At 39.1% G+C, this 17,961-nt stretch overlaps 1 protein-coding gene across 3 annotated transcripts in view; it reads right to left on the reverse strand.

Moving 5' to 3' along the window:
• The window catches only part of CERT1 (ceramide transporter 1), an 80,448-nt gene that overhangs the window by 56,838 nt on the left and 5,649 nt on the right, over positions 1 to 17,961 (reverse strand). The gene's annotated exons all lie outside the window — the stretch shown is intronic.

Below are 17,961 nucleotides of genomic sequence, written 5' to 3' on the forward strand. Positions count from 1 at the left end.
TTGTCTTGAATGCCTCCTAGATTCTAAATTCCGTTTTATGTAGCTGTCTCATATAATGAACATACACTCTCATAATGAAAAATGCCAGTCTTCTGAAATAGAAAAGCCTGTTTAACACATTCTTATTAAATAAAATTGTCACAAAAAAGTTCCACACAAACACTGACCAAAACTTCATACTTCAAAACAAATCCTTTAGCAAAATAACTACTGGACACAGCCAGGAAGATACTTTTTTTTTTTTTTAATTTCAAAACAGAAAAAAAAAAATTAAGGTTACTGCTATCAGTACTGATTTTAGATGGAAGGGATACATACATCATAGCAAAAAGCACCAGGATAGAACCATAAAAGCAGAGTATAGCAAAATGACAAGGAAGAGCAGGAACTAAAGGAAGTTGTGGCACCCTCTGCCTCAACTGTTTTCACCACGTAAGATAGAATTGTCAGATAATTGGGAGCAACATGCAATCTTCTCCAATATCACCACTCAAATGCATCTAACTTTCAGCTGACATGCCTTAAATACCAAAAAACTTTTACTAGCATTACAATGAAGCTGGTAAGGAAAGTACAGGGAACGAAAACAACAATCTAATCTGCCCTGTGTTCCGACACTGTCAGTTCAAAGCTACTTCCTAGCAGACACGCAACGGAGCACAACATTCCCCCCCCAGCCCCACTTGAAAACTATTCTTAAAGAAACATAACAGAGGTATATCTTTTTGAATATCTTTTTGAATTTGAATACAAAGAAAAGTTACACAGGCAAATAACTGTAGGAAGCTAACAGGCTCTAAGGTTAAGGCCAATGATGCAATCTGAAGGACCACAAATATTGATTCCAGATGCTAAAGGCAAGTCTACGCATGTTAATAATATCTTTAATGTAAGAACCGCTCTGTGAATATGTTCATCTTGCAGACCACTAAAGTGCTGTGGATCACTTGTGAAACACTCCACAAGAGAAAACCTAGAAGCAAGTCTCATTTGGTGTCATGCAGAACAGTACAGCGTGAGTGAGAATTATTTTCAAAAGATCTGGAAATCAGAAGCTATTTACACATAATACAGACTCTTTCTTGCTTAAATATACTAAGGAGGAAAAAAAGCACAACAGAAGCCAAACTACCTGATAAAAAATGAGCCAGGAAGTACAAAAGTACATGAAGCTTCAATTTTATTTTTTTAAAGCTTTACGTATTTGGTCAAGCATCTGAACCTAAGTTCAATCTAAAGAAATTTAAACTTCCCACAGCAAAAAAACCCAGCAACTGACAAAACTGACAAGTCAAACAACTGCAGCTACTAATTACTTAATACCTGACCACCTTAACTTAATTCATTTCAAACAACTTTTAAAACTGGTCATGCCTTCACTGAATCACAGAACACAGGGATGCAAGAAGGGACATGTGGTGGGTTGACCCTGGCTGGACACCAGGTGCCCAGCAAAGCCGCTCTACCACTTCCCCTCTTCAGCTGGACAGGGGAGAGAAAATAAAATGCAAGGCTCTTGAGTCAAGATAAGGACAGAAAGATCGCTCACCAATTACCATGACAAGCAAAACAGACTCATCTTGGGGAAATTAATTTATTGCCAATCTAAATCAGAGTTGGATAATGAGAAATAAGAACAAAACTAAAGGCACCTTCCCCCCACGCCTCCCTTCTTTCCAGGCTCTACTTGACTCCTGATCTTCTCTACCTCCTACCCGCTAGCAGCACAGGGGGACAGGGAATGGGGGTTGTGGTCAGTTCATCACATATTGTCTCTGCTGCTCCTCCCTCCTCACACTCTTCCCCTGCTCCAGCATGGGGTCCTTCCCACAGGACGCAGTCCTCCACAAACCTCTCCAACATGGGTCCTTCCTGCAAGCTGCAGTCCTTCATGAACTGCTCCAGTATGGGTCCCTTCCACAGGCTGCAGTCCTTCAGGCACAGACTGCTCCAGCATGGGTCCCCCATGGGGTCACAGGTCCTGCCAGAAAACCTGCTCCAGCGTGGGTTTCACTCTCCACAGGGCCACAGGTCCTGCCAGGAGCCTGCTCCAGCATGGGCTCTCCACAGGGTCACAGCCTCCTTCAGACACATCCACCTGCTTTGGCATGGGGTCCTCCATGGGCTGCAGGTGGATATCTGCTCCACCGAGGACCTCCCTGGGCTGCAGGGGGACAGCCTGCCACACCATGGTCTTCACCACAGGCTGCAGGGGAATCTCTGCTCCGGCGCCTGGAGCACCTCCTCCCCCTCCTTCACTGACCTGAGTGTCTGCAGGGCTATTTGTCTCACACAGTCTCACTCCTCTCTCCCAGCTGCTGTTGCGCAGCAGTTTATACCCTTTCTTCAACACATTATCAGAGAGGCACTACCTTCATTGCCAATCAGCTCAGCTTTGGCCACCAGCAGGTCCACCTTGGAGCCGGCTGGCATTGGCTCTGTCAGGTATGGGGCCAGCTTCTGGCATCTTCTCACAGAAGCCACCTCTGTAGCCCCCGCTACCAAAACTTTGCCACACAAACCCAATATAGGACATTGAGTCTCCTACTCCAAGCCCCTCTTCTTGAAACTGCATTTGCTATGTTATTATTACTATATATGAGAAAGATGTTTATCTGCTTTAGGGTAGCAAACCTGCCACATCAACACGTCAGGCTTCTATGCCTGTTCCCAGCCACCCATCTGCCATGCTCTCCTTTAGCCACATGATGGGGGACATGCATCTACAACAATGGAAGATTCTCCCCAAAATCACCCAAAAAGCAAGTGTACAGGAATTAGCTATCAAAGTTTTTCCTGCCATGATAGCATTCCTCTGCTGCATCTCTCTCTGAAGCCCTTTGGGAGGAGTTAAAAGCAATTACATGCTACACAGTTAGAAAGACTTGCCAAAAATTCATCTTAAATGCCTGCAGTACTACTGATTCCACACTTCATACACAACTTACTCCAGTACACAACCATCCTTGCTTTTTTTTCCCTTCCTCATCTCTAACCTAAACATCTCCTAATGTGATTTAAGACCATCATCTCTCTGCCCTTTTCAAAGGCAGGTTTATGTACTCCCTTTCTTTGCATAGCAACTTTCTATATATTTGAAAAAATCTATGCCTCATTGCTAAGACAGGGAAGGGAAATGTTTTCCTCGAGGTCTAGCTAAAACCTTTAAACACATTCTGGGCCATTCATTGCATGCACACTTCTGCATTACCTACAGTTAAGAGACTAGGCCATCTAAAAAATCAGGTCTAGGTTTATACTCAGCTCACTGTGCAGTTTCATGTTACAAAAAAGCCAGCTGATCAGGTGGTCCTGTTAGACAAGTTGCTTAAAGATAAGAAATAACCACTAACAAGGGTAAATACTGCTTCAAAAGGAAGTTGGGTAGGTGATACATGATTTGTTCATGACAGATGTAAGTTACTTATTTACCATCTTACAGTACTTAATTGCCCATTTTCCATATTTTTTGGCAACTGAAATAGGACCCATTATTTCCTCCCGTTTTCCTCTGCTTTTTTTTTTTTTCCAAAGACAGGGTCCACCATAAGAACACCAAATTAACCAAACATGAAAGACAAGTTCTCTAATATGCATTTTACCAACAGCAAATAAAACACCTGAATCACATGTGACCTGTTCTTTTCCTCCACAGAACAAATCAAGTTGTTGCTGATTAACCCTTTTCTCAACCAGGAACAAGTTCACATTTCATCTTCATTGATAACTTGGCAGACTTCAGTATGCAACTTTTTGGTATCATCTGTTACATTCTCCTCCCGACTAAGCTATGGACAAACTTGCTTGGTTTCCCTCTGGCTATAAATGCTTTTATTGTTTTCTGTAGCAGAGACCACAAAGTGTTATTCACCACTTCTCAGGTCTGTCCTTTATTCTTCTAACATCCTCGTCAGACTAGTTTGAGCCTCTCCTTACACTTGCTGGAAGTTTTTCCATTTCTCTTCCCTTCACCTTCTTCCTGTAGATCTCAACCCATTTCATTTAGATCTCCTTTTTTTTTGAGGTTCACTCTTTCTAGCCTAGTGTTCCCTTTCCCCCTTATGCTCAGAAGTGATTGTAAAATTCTACGGTTCTTAGCCAGCTGCCTGACCAGATGTTGGAAGATAAATAGTGATTTTCACCTGTAACAAGCTAAGGACCTGTGCTGAGGCCAGGATTTGTCCTACTGCCTTTCACAATGAAGAGAAGGCAAGAGGAATGTTTTAGTCATGCAGGGAAGCAGGAAGCAAGTAGGAGTTCACTAGCTACCCTCAGGACCTAAAGCACATTGGAGAGCTTTGGCTGCTTTTTCCTGACACCACCACCCTACAGCAGCCTCAAGCAGCAGACATATAAATCGAGGGCACTGGGGAACAAAACCCAGACTGACATGACACTGTGAATGGGAGCACCTAAAAACCTTTATAGCATTTTCGAAGTTGAGTTGGGCAGACTAAGACTGTGGCAGAGGCAGCCTATGTGTGCACCAAGGGCTCCTTCTAGAGCCAGCATTTAAAAAAAAACCCCAAACAGCTAAATCATAATTCCATGCAAGAATATGCAGCAAGAAGTAGGCCTCCAGCATCCCCAAACACCCTTTCTGTATGCCTCCTAAGCTTTCTTCCGAGGTACCTGCAGAGAATCCTGATGAAATAAAGGCAATTGCAAGTATTCAAGTGTCCCAGGTCTTTCTGTATAAAACTGATACTATCTCTTAAATTCTAAACAAGCAAGAACAGTTTACATGAAGAAACATTTACTTGGCTACAGTTACTGAGGAAGTCCATAGCCAGCTCAGGTCTCATGAGTCATAGCTGACTGCATTGCCACAAGATCCTTCCAGCTATACAGCTCTCAAGCCTGAGGTATTCACAAAACAAGCTTCAGAGCAGTATCTGCTTGAAAAATACTGGTTCAAGTGCTTAAGGCAAATCACACAGGGAAGCTTAAGTGGTTTTATATACTTCATAACCTTCAAGAGTACTCCATGGGAAAACAAAAATAAATACTTGAATGAATAAACTTTCGCTTGCTCTCTCAGTACTTTAAATGGTGTTTCTTCTTTTCTGTACAGAGGAAAGCCAGGGCGGTTCACACCATATCCAACTCAAGTCTGCATATCACAACTATTAAAAAGAATGCTTGTGCTGCTATTCCCATTGCAGAACTAAAACTTACCTACCACCGTAACTTACTGTAAAATTTTGACTTTTTTTCATATTAAGAAAACAGCAGGCAGGGCACTAGGACACAAGACAATCTATACAGGCCTAAAGAAAATAAGAACTACCATTCTTTAGTTCTCTAACACAAATGTCACTAGCATAAGTGTGACAGAGGTTGTTACCTAGCCTAGCTCCTCAGTTCACAGTTAGTAACAAAACAATACCATACACTGCTATGAAGATAACTGCAGTTTACAAATACACCAGTGTTATACACTGTAATAACATACATTAACTGAGTGAAGACAAGCATTGTACTTAACATAATTCAGCACTACAAAGCTACTTATCCCTGAAGCTTTGACATAGCAGTCTGTTGTCTGTGATGCCAATAAGTAATTTTTTTTTCCATACAAGATTGAGAAAAATTTAGTATAGCTGCACATTGATTTTGCCCAAGGCTAAATGTGAAAACCTGTTCAGCTGCTAAATACAGTTCTTGAATTTCTAAATTCCAGCCATCTTTAAGCCAGATTCCATAAAACCTCTAAAGCTATTTCTCATTCATTCTGTTAGAACACCACATCATTTACTTTTCTGTGGACTGAGTTATCACAGCCATGAAATCTTGTAAGAGAACTATATTCATAAAAGAGTAATTTTACAATGAAGGCAAATATTAAAGTATTACATGTATTATATCCTCTAACAAAACTATTGCAAAACTGTGAGAAATCATTGCTTTAGAAAAGGCATTTTGTAAAGCAATGCATTTTGGTTTACTTAATTAGGTTTTACAAAATTCTCTTAAGGGAAAAAGCTTGAATAATCTGAATTCCTCTGTGATCAGTTAGCTTTCAATCACTAGCAAAGATTTTAGTAGCAGCTTTAAGCTAAAACATGAAACCTGGTATTCCCCCCCCAACTTTCTATTAGTGCAGCTCAGAGTTAACAGAGCTTCTTATTCTTTTTTCCAGGTTATACCGTGGAAAGTGAGATGCAAGCCAGGCTATCATAACCAATGTTTGCCAGCTCAGAGCTGAATACACAATCTTTTCCTATGTGAACAGTGTCACTTTCCTACAATGCAAGGTACAATTTATCCATGGGTTTGTGGATTAGTTTTTCCACCATTCCCATGGAATTCCAGAATAAGTGTCCCTTCTGCATCATTCTGCAACTTCCTGAAATCCTCCAGTTACAATCTACAAACTACCACTTCCTCCACAAAAAAAGATGTTCAGAGCAGTTATCATACAACAAAATCTACGTATCTACCTATATGTTCTCATAGGTCATTCAATAGGTTCTGGAACGGGATGTATTCACTCAAATGCCAAAACCCCCTCTTATCATCTCCAGTTGCCAACAGGAAATCCAGAAGATCATTCCAGGATAATATGTATAGGACATGAAAGGATAAAGGGGCACAAGCAAGTATCAGAATACACTAAATTCCATCTATAACAAGGTATTACTTTTGAAACAGACAGAAGTTCAAAAGAGGACTGTGTTCACACATAAGCAAGGGAACCGCCTCCAACAGGAGGCAGCAAATTGGACAAATGTGTATTTGATAATTTAGGAACCAATGGACAAAAACACTATCATGTTACACAGAGGAGTAACATCTTATATAATGAGCTATAGAAATATTATGTTGAGGACTTTAAAAAGTAGCTTACCTGATGCAGTAGAAAAAGGGGAAGCCAGTGAAAGCAATGTAATATAACAGGTAACAAGACCAAATTAAAAAAAAAAAATCTCTTAACTACCTTTTTCAGTAAGCAGCATGTATCAAAATAAAAAAAAAAAAAAACAGTTATTGAGAAGTGAGGCTATCACTAAAGTGTGTATTTTGACTGCAGAAGCAAATAATAAAGAACCTATCTGATGCCAGGAAGGAAAAGTTATATGAACACTTTCTATATGTACTTATGTTGAGGTACTAAAAAAAACCCAAAGATAAAAAGTTTACTTCAAGATTTGTGCTGTATGAATGAAGGAATTAATTTTAAAAGTACACAGGAAAACTGCATTTCAGCTCCCATGTAAAAGCAGTTTGAAATTGGCAAAGGCTGTGATTATTCAGCTACAAAAAAACCCAAGTGAAAAACCTCGGCCAAGTTTCAAAAAGTGCACATCTTAAAATGATTTTTCTAAGGCATTTAATCCATCACAGATCCAAACTGTAGAGGAATTATGTCCCCTCCCTACAAAAATTAAAATGGCTGAAAACATGCTAACTTATGAAAAAACACTGAACAGAAAAGATAGTGAAATGAAGTATCACAGAGATTATTTGAAAGTTGTATTCTGTATGGTGAATAGCACTTAAAATCATCAATGGAAAAATCCTCTCAATCAGCTGAACCAAAATACGTGTTTTACCAATGAATGCTATGCTTGGTAAGAATTTTACCAGACAAGATAGTCTAAAAACTTGGTCTTTTGTGCCCTGTTAAATACTAAGGAGAAGTATTTAGTCAAGTTAGTGTACTTCTTTGTGGAGTCACTGCTCATTTTTCAGAATACAGCCTGAACACTGCTATTCCAAATGGTCTGTTCCTCCTTGTACCCTTCCTTGACATTATTTCCTCTGAATGAGCATCACCACTGTATTTTCCTTTAGAGATTTCTTCCTTTCCCAAAGTTTGAATACACACAGCAAAATCCTCCCTCTGCGTAGGAACAATACTTGTCCCTTCTTATTCTTTCAAACATGTACATTAATCACAAGCTATGTCTATAATGACTCTAGATTACTGTGGTGGCTTGACCCTGGCTGGCTACCAGACTCTCACCCAGCTGCTCTTTCACTCCCCCTCCTCAGCTGTACAGGGGAAGAAAATAAGATGAAAAGCTCATGGGTCAAGATAAAGACAGGGAGATCACTTACCTAGTGCCATCATGGGCAGAACACACTCAACTTGGTGAAAATTAATTTAATTTATTGCCAGTTGAGAGTTGAATGATGAGAAACAGACAAAACTAAAAACACAGGCACAGGGGGATGGGCGATGAGGGCTGCAGTCAGTTCATAACACTTTAACTGTCCGCTCCTTCCTCACACTCTTCCCCTGCTCCAGCATGGATCATCTCCATGGCTGCAGTCCTTCACAATAAATCTGCTCCAGCATGGGCTCTCCACAAGCTGCAGACTCCTTCAGGGTATATCCAGCTGCTGTGGTAGGGTCCTCCACAGGCTGCTATGTGGACATCTGGTCCAGTGTGGTCCTCTCCGCAGGCTGCAGGGAAATGCCTGCTGCACAGTGCTCTCCTCCACAGGCTGCTGGGGAACCTCTGCTCGGCACCTGGAGCACCTCCTCCCCCCTCCTCCTGCACTCACCTAGGTGCTCACACGGCTGTTTCTCACACCTTTTCCTCACTCCTCTCCTTCTCACACACTGCTGAGCAGCATTTTTGCCCTTTAACTACAGTTACCTTGAGGTGCCACCACAGTGGGTGAGGGGCTCAGCTGTGCCCTGTGGTGGGTGCACTGGAGCCAGCTGGAACCAGCCACGTCCTGTGCAGGGTAACCTGGCCTTTCCTCACAGAGGCCACCCGCCAGCCCCCACCCTTGACATGAACACCCAGTGCAATTATAAAAGTCCATCAAGATCCATTTGTCTCTACCAGTTATTTCTGAAGTCACTTGGCTTTAGAAGTATAAACATTAAAATTACTAAATAAAGTCATTACTTTCATTTGACAAGTTGTTTTTTTTTAAAATATCATTAACTAGCCTAGATCTAACTCTCAGGGTGGAACAACTTAGAGGAAGTGTTATACTTCATTGTTTATAACACATTTTATTAAAAACGTACCGAAAACCAAAGAGATGTTGCAAGTTCTAATCCACTTTATTTGTAACACTCCCCTCCTCCCGCCCCCAAAGCAAAATCCGAGTAGATCCACAAACCTGGGGAATTAGGGTCTGCCAAAATTCACAACACAAAATTCTGGTTTCCCTTTCTGAATTTCAAAATCCATGCAAAACCTAAGAGAAACATTGGTCTAGGTAGGATGTCTTGCCTTTCCTTGCTATTATTCTTTAGCAACAAGAACCCACTTTTCAGTTACATCAGCTGGCTATGTGGTTGTTTTTTTGTTTTTTTGTTTTTACAGGATATAGGAAAACCTTATTGCAAACAAGCAAATAAACAAGACAGCTTTATGCCTACCGAAACAGTTATGATCTTTTTAGGTGGCAAAACATGGGACATCTAATTGCATGCAACATTAAAAAGAAAACTTTCCCATAATGGCACATTTATGCATGTAGAAAAATCTTACCAAGAAAATAGGCTTAAAAACATAAAAGCCTATTAAATGTTTTTACATTCATTGCTACTACCCAAATATTTCACTTCAGGTCTTAGATTAGGATGTTTGCTTTTCAAAATGCCTTTCACCACTGCTTTTTCTTTTAAATAATAATCTTATCTTTCCAAAACCTAGCTAAAGTAGAGGCCGATTGCACCCATGAAAGCAAAAGCATGCTAAGTAGAATTTAACATTACCTTGTTAGCATGCTATGCAAACTTTAAAATTAGCTTGGTTTAATCCATTGCAAAGAAGCTCTCATCAGCGAATCGCCTTTTTAAGTCTGGAACAAGCATATATTGGATGTGTTACTTCAGCAGTGAAACCACATTTAAAATTTGAAACCTTGTCGTGGTTTAACCCCAGCCAGCAACTAAGCACCATGCAGCCACTCACTCACTCCCCCCCACCCAGTGGGATGGGGGAGAAAATCGGGAAAAAGAAGCAAAACCCACGGGTTGAGATAAGAACGGTTTAATAGAACAGAAAAGAAGAAACTAATAATGATAATACTAATAAAATGACAACAGCAATAATGAAAGGATTGCACTGCACATCATTTGTACATTCCAATTGCTCACCACCTGCCGACCGGCACCCAGCTAGTCCCCCAGCAGGGATTCCCCGCCCCCACTTCCCAGTTCCTATACTAGATGGGACATCCCATGGTATGGAATACCCTGTTGGCCAGTTTGGGTCAGGTGCCCTGGCTGTGTCCTGTGCCAACTTCTTGTGCCCCTCCAGCTTTCTCGCTGGCTGGGCATGAGAAGCTGAAAAATCCTTGACGCGAGACTAAACACTACTGAGCAACAACTGAAAACATCAGTGTGTTATCAACATTCTTCACACACTGAACTCAAAACATAGCACTGTACCAGCTACTAGGAAGACAGTTAACTATCCCAGCTGAAACTAGGACAAACCTACAGTTCTCAAGAGTAAACGTGGTCAGCCTGGTTTTTGCACACCCAGCAGTGAGGTTCAGACGCAGAAGTGATCATATAAATAATTTTCAGATTTTTTGTTGGGAGTCAACTATGCTATAGCCTTAGAGTATGTAATTTGTTAATTAATATTTTATCCAATTATTTCCCTGTTAATAATGTGGAATTACTATGTAGCATCGAGTCATGCTGTATTGCTTTATATGTAAACACACCTCTGACACATGATATTCCCAACTGCCTACTGAAAAAAACAATGACTTGCAATAGCAAGATCTAGTGTAACAAACACACACTTGATATATCAGCTAAACTTTGGTCAAAGACATGGAATGGCACTGTGTTATTAGGAGAAATGAGGGCAAGACTGAAATAGTTGTAAAACAGCATGGGCACACAGCCATTGCCTAAAGTGATCTACTAGTGACTGTGGATATCCTATGTAAGAGGTCCATGAATTAGTGATAGGGTATTAACAGATTTAGATACACACCATGGGAAATCAGGATATAACTAGTGGGCCAGTCCTGTCTGAACACAGTCTGAAGAATCTTAAACTTTAATGAAGTCATTACAACTTGTCTTTAGAGCTAACTATCAGTTAATGACTCGGGGATACAAGATACTGGCAATGGAAGCATACATGTTGCTTCAGTGGGAACCAAACCAGAGAACTGAGTCCCCTGCAGAAAAATGTATGTGATGCTTCCCAAGGAATCCATTAGGAGCAAAATATTTGCATTATCCACCAACATCATGCATCAGCCATGGGGAAAAAAAAAAAAAAAAAATCAGAATTATACCACCTGGAAAAACATCAGCTTAGAATTTATTTGAAATCATCAAGTTAAACTCATTAGGAATCCCATCATACACAGCAAGAAGCTGGAGTTATTAATCAGGCAGGAAGCAAGGCAACTTCATATTAAATTTAGAGAATGCAGAAACCCCATGTGTCACTTTTTTTAAAGTTTACTTTTATAGGACAGTCAAATATAGGAGCAGAAATCACATATACACTGCTGCACCCCTAAAATCACTGTTTGTTTGTTGATCACCTTCTTTGTATCTCATACTATGTACTGCAGTGTGCCAGGGAAGACCCAAAACCCATACATACACCAGCAACAGCACAATATAGATTTCACAAGAAAACCATAAGGCAACACCCAGGGAAGATACTCTACACTAAGAGAAAAGCCCTGCTTTGCAGCACTACATTTCGCTGGCAGAGAAAGTAGAGCACCCTGGACTAAGACTCATGGTGATGGGAATGGAAAGTTCCTATCCTATGAAAGCAGTGGAGCTGCAGCTAAAGCAGAGGCCTGCTGTACCTGTGAAAGCAGCACCCGAACTTAAGATTAGCTTGGTTTGAATCCAAACATAAGCAACTTCATACAGTACAACTCTATAAGCGTTCGTATAAATGTAGTATTAACATTACTAGCAACAGGCCTTATGCTAATTTATGCAAGGCCCCAGTCCTGATCTGTAAGGCTCATTATCAACTTTTTATGAAAACTGGCTCTGTGACAGCTATACCTTGGTACCAGCTGTCTTTTATTATGACCTACAATTTAAGCACAACATAACAAAAGCCTTGAAAATACAGACACAGACTAAAAGCAGAGGCCCCAGAACCATAAGCAAGTTGTTAATGGTCAATTACTGGTCAGTGAAAAAGTGCAACCTCCAGAGCTGGGAAGGCTGTTTTTGCTCTAAGTAGCAGCAGCTACACAAGGGAAAAAACCCAAACATCTGAGCAACAGGGCAAGACCATCTGCTGCAGCCTGGGAAAGTAACACCTCCCCAACATCACACCACATGTAGGCCAGGACCAGGAGCCTCAATCATTTTATAAAAGATTGTTTTAAAAGATCCTAAATTGAGGGGGGATGAGCTGGCAGAAGAAGATGCCTACTTCAATTCTGCATCTGTCCTGTCATCCACCCCTTACTGAAGAGCTCTTCAGTCACGTTACCTTGACCTCAGCAACTAGGACCATCAAGAACAAAGATAACAGGCTAACTATATGATACTGGCTACACGGTACTGCATACTTAGAGCTAATTCAGGATATAAGTCAGATATAAGACTGACTGCTTTGAATTCATAATGGTTATGGTTATAATGGTTATAATGGTAATGGTTAGTGTGTAACAACTAACATACAGTGGTAATTAACAATGTGTAAGAACTAATTATAAGCACAAGGCATGTTGCTAATGAATGTCAGCCTAAAAGCTTTCATTCTAAAGTTTAAAATTGACCTGATTTGCCAGCCTAAACTCTCCCATTACAGCTCTCTCTAATTCCTTTTTATATATATATATATATACACACACAATTATATTTGTGGACATATATATCTATATATGCACACATATTTAGTTGTGAAAGAGCTTAAAAAGAGAGCGTAAAGAGCAACTTTTCTCCTTAAAAGAGAGCAACTTAAAAAGCTTTAGGAATATATTAGACACTAGTCACAGTATAATCTGGGTTAAGTGCGTGGAGACATGGGGTAGCAAATTCTGTTCCAACTCGTCCTCTTAACTGAGGAACAGTGGACTTCACCTGAGTGGAAAGACACACCAAACAGACTAAGCAGTGGCTGAAGTCAGCCAGCATATTTGATCTAATCCACATTGATTAGAATTCACAAGGAACACAGCAAAAGCAGCAAGTGTATGCCCAAAGGAGGAGGCAAAAGAAACTGGGAGAAGCAGAAAACACTCGGGTAGTCATCTGTGAAGAACTATTCTGAGTGTGTGAACAGAAGCAAAAGTGTGGAAAGTTAGCAACTTTAGGAGGCAGCAAAACAGGAGATGGCCTGGCGCAGCTGCATATTAGTAGATAAAAAAAGAGTATTCTGACCTTTTTACTTAGCATTCTAGGAATACATATCAGAAAGTGAGAGCTGGTATTGTACAAATCCTCAATAGAAATGTTAAAAATGTCATTAATGGCGATCACAAGACACATCAGATTATCAACAGCAGGTTGACTAGCAGGACTATTGAGCAACACTACAACCCCAGAGTGGGGTGACATATGAACCAACTGTATCCATGAACAATAAATCAACTATAAATCAATCTTATGAAGACGCATAGAAATTCAGATTGAGCAAGAATAAGAATTGCAAATACCACAGAAAAATTTGCCGAGATATAAAGTCACCAACTGCAAACACTGGAATTATTTAAGGCTTGGTATAGCATCCATGAGAATGCTCCACAGCATGAAAATGCTCTGATACAAACCATGGCAGGAATTATGATACTGAAGTACATGTCAAATCATGAACACTGTTAAAACTTAATTCTCTTAATAAACAAAGTCAAGTGGGGGAATGATATTCTAATTGATAATAAAAAGTTGACAGTAATACTGTTGGATTACAACCCTAATTTCAAGTGTGTGGTAACACATGATTATATTCCAGTACTAAAGCTGAATTCTTCAGCAATATTAAGTAATCCTAAAATATTTAGTTAATATACAGAACTGATTTTTTTTCACATCTTAATCATTATAGAATTCTTCATCATAATATGAAGAACAGTCTCACCTAAGCTGATCTGGATGCATATTTTTCCACTTCTGACTTCATTTCCTCAATACACACTGAGGAAGAAATCCTCCATTTCTCCACCCTGCCAAATAATTGGTTTTTGCTTGCTCAGGTTATTAGCACTCTATAGCACTTCAATAAATACAGGGCAATGTTCTGACATTTTCACTTTGAACATCAACCGATGCATTGCTGGTTCAGGTAACTCAAAGACAGACACAAATTTGTACAGAGGATGTGAATGCTAAAAGTAATTGTCCAGGAGAATCCCATGTTCCAAGCAACTTCTGCCTGCTGCACCAGCACCAGCCCAGTGTCATTATCTTTCAGGCATCAACTCCCTTTCTCTCCCTCACTCTCCTGTTGCTCTTTGGCATTTTCCTTTCCAGAATACAATCACCTCAGGCCTTTCACATATGAGTACACATTCCTGACCACGCTTGCCTCTGTCTAGAATATCCATTCAGATTTCTCTCCTGTTTAGCCAAGATTTATTTTCCACCAGTCTGGATTTAGCTACTTGACTATTTAAGGCACACACCAGAGCCTAGAAGTACTAATTGCAATGTGTCCTAAATAAACCCCTGTCTAGTTAGGGCTTGTACTCTATGCCTTAGTTTACTCAGGTCATCTTTTTAGTAGCAATTAAGGCTGAGGAAGCACTTTATCAAATTACAGAAAATGAATTATTTAATTAAATACTCATCACTTCATACTAAAATGGATTGTTTTCCAACCTCAGACAGTTGGAAACAGTATTTTCCCACGCAATTAGCAATTATTACAAATTTACTGCTATGGTATTTCTGCCCAGGGCACAGATTTATAGCATAGCTTTTTTAATAAAAGCTTTCACCAACTAAGAGCTATCAGTTCCCATTCAACTTAACTAGCAAAAGGCTGAATCAAATATATCAGTAGATAAAAGCTGCAATTAACATCATTCTTCTTTTATCATAAGCAGGTCTGTTAGCAATACAAGTTTGGAGCAATAGCTAGAAAAAAGAAATCCAAAGTTTACCCACATTAGTCCTCCAAGTGAGTCCACTTCTATACACTACCACTCTAACTGCTTCCAAAATACTGTTACATTTCACATTGTATAAAATTTAAAAGAAACACACCAACATACTGTTAATGTCAAGGTAAATTTTTGAAAGTCTATTCTGCAAGATATGATTCTTCATGCTAGAAGTGTTTTAAACAATACTAAGAATATTTGTCTAGCACTGACATTTTCAATTAAAAATACACATCTTTATTCTAAAACTTAAATATTTGTAGAGTTTAAAGTTTCTGTGAAAAGGAAGCTTCTGTATCTGTTTAAATTGACAAATGCATGAAGCATCCTCTGTTAACTTGTCAATCTATTTTTAAAAATGTCAATCTGTACTTCCTCTCCCAAATGCCCAATTATTAATGGTGGCCAGCGCCATGCTATAAATAAAACTGTAAGTACTGCTAGACTGAGGAAGGGTGGCTGTTCAACTAACCATATCTTTAAAAAGCAGGCTATGTTTTATATTATGAGTGGCTGATTACTGGAAAGAACAGTCTTACTCTTTTGCAGACTATATGCAAGGAAATGAGAAGCTTAAAATTGGAAATGGCCAGTTTAGCTCTTTCATATACAGTGTTCTTATTCTTTTTGTAAACTGGAATTAACACATTTATACCAGCCCTAATTTATATAATGAAAATTTATTAAGTTCTTCACAATAGCAATTTATTGTTATTTAGGAAAAAAAAAAGGCTAAAACAATTCACTAAGCTGTCTCTCTTAGGCAGACTTCAGTTTTCTATCTTCTTGCCTGTCCTGAGCTCCAGATAGTCACAATAGCTACTCAAGAAATCCACCCTTTCAGAAGTCCATTCTGAACAGCAATGGCTTGCAACTTGTATATTAATATAAAACATCATTACCACCTTCATTAAGCAACAGTGCTTTCTAATTACTGTTTCTAGAAAAAAAACCCCAACAAACCAGTTTACTGAAAGTATCTCCATTATGCAAACTGAATTTATTCCTCAATCCTGGTCCAGGCATTTCCACAGAACTGCCTAAACATCTCTTTACAAGACAATAAAAAGAAAGTGTTCTAAAGAAAGGCTAATAACAAAAAGCATGTTTCCATTAAGATTTTGACATGAGTATGCATCATCACAGTATAACCAAAACCAAGCAAAAACCATTGCATCACAGTTATTGCAACTTAAGGTACCAAATTAGAAATCAGTAAGTTTTTCTATATTGCTAATATATACAGAAAGGAAGATGAAAACCAACACTGGATTAAAACAATATGGCAAGTATAAATCCTATCTGAAGAAAAGCTGAAGGTTAAGTTGGAACTTAAGATTTTGGAACCCTTCCTGTATAGGTAGTCACCTCTAGTGACAAAAACCACAAAGTTCACAGATGGCTGAGTTTAAGCATTCTTAAAATTTATCAAGCATGACATTTCTCAAAGCATTTTTGAAGATCCTCCATATGGATCCATGCAGAAGAGATATCCTGACCAGCCAAATCCTTTCTGGAAAAACCCTAGAACTCATGAGATAAACACTTTGTTGTTAAGAATTTGTAAACAGGTTTGAAAACATGTCTCAATTAATAGTACAACTTATCACTAGGCTGATCTTTATTGCTGGGAGTGGGACTACTCAGTGGCAGCAGCTTTCCAAATTTATGCTTATACATCAACAAAATGTGGACATCCTATAATACTAGTAGCATTAATTACACACAGAAAATCATCACATTTCCCATTGAATCCAAACATGCATACCCAATTTGAGTGCCTAAAAGAAAGATTCATGAAATCCAATCACCCTTTCCTACAAGAAACATTACAGCCATCAACATCTCATACCACTCAAATCCTGCTTTGTACTGAAGGAAAACTTACTGAAATATACCAGGTTAGGAGATAGGTAGTTACTGTGCCTGACTCTGGATCAGCAAGATCAAGGAAAACTAAACTTACAGTATAGTGAAATACTGTTGAAAAATATTCAAGATTAAGATGCCTACTACATCAAATCAGTGCTGACCATTAAGCCAGTAAGAAACCCGACTTCCCCTCTCTACCAAAGTAATCACAAGATGTACAGTAAAGAGTAACTCCACTGACAGTAATAGTAGTTTTCACACATTATCATCTCAACATTTATTTTATCAGCTATTGGCGTTCTCTCATGCATGTAAATATGTGCTAGTAAGCTTATAGTTAGCAAGATATTACAAGGACATGAAAGTAAAGATTAACTATGTACCTCAGGAAGAATATTTTAAACATTTATCTTTGAACATAATTAATTTTCTATTGAAAACACAGGTTTAAAAAAAAAATACATGCAATTTGCTACCAAACTATCAAACCAGAAGCATTCACACTATAACTTCGGCTCAGAAGAATAACTTCTGAAAAATAGAGACAGAAGAATCACATGACAGTTTCAAAAGTAAATTTTATATCTTAGAGACATGAAATGATCCAACAGTACTCCTGAACCTCTAATACTTACACAACAATCACTAACTGCAGCTAGAAATAATTAACAAGAATTTACTAGGTTTCAGAGCTGCCATCTCAAACCACAATCTAGCAATTAAACCATCAAATACCACTCACAAAGCATGAGCCTGAATGAAAATGGAACAACAAAAACATCAGATTAAATTTTAGAATGGTGCCCACTTTTTATTCTTTCTCCAACTCCATAGTTTCTTTCTCAATGTACTCAAGAAGCTTAAGAACTGAAAAAAAAAAAGCAACGATTCACCTCCAAGTTACCAGATGTTACAAGTGCTAGATAGAAGAGGAAAAAAAAAGCTATCTGTGAGAAGTTCCAGCATTACACACATCGTAGTCAGAAGATAAGCTCGCCAACTTCACTTCACAAAGTGCAATGTACCAAAACATGCCAGCAGCAATAGCAGCGTCCCTAT

This window comes from Aquila chrysaetos, chromosome Z, assembly GCF_900496995.4.
Source record: "Aquila chrysaetos chrysaetos chromosome Z, bAquChr1.4, whole genome shotgun sequence".
In the NCBI taxonomy this organism is placed as follows: Eukaryota; Metazoa; Chordata; class Aves; order Accipitriformes; family Accipitridae; genus Aquila; species Aquila chrysaetos.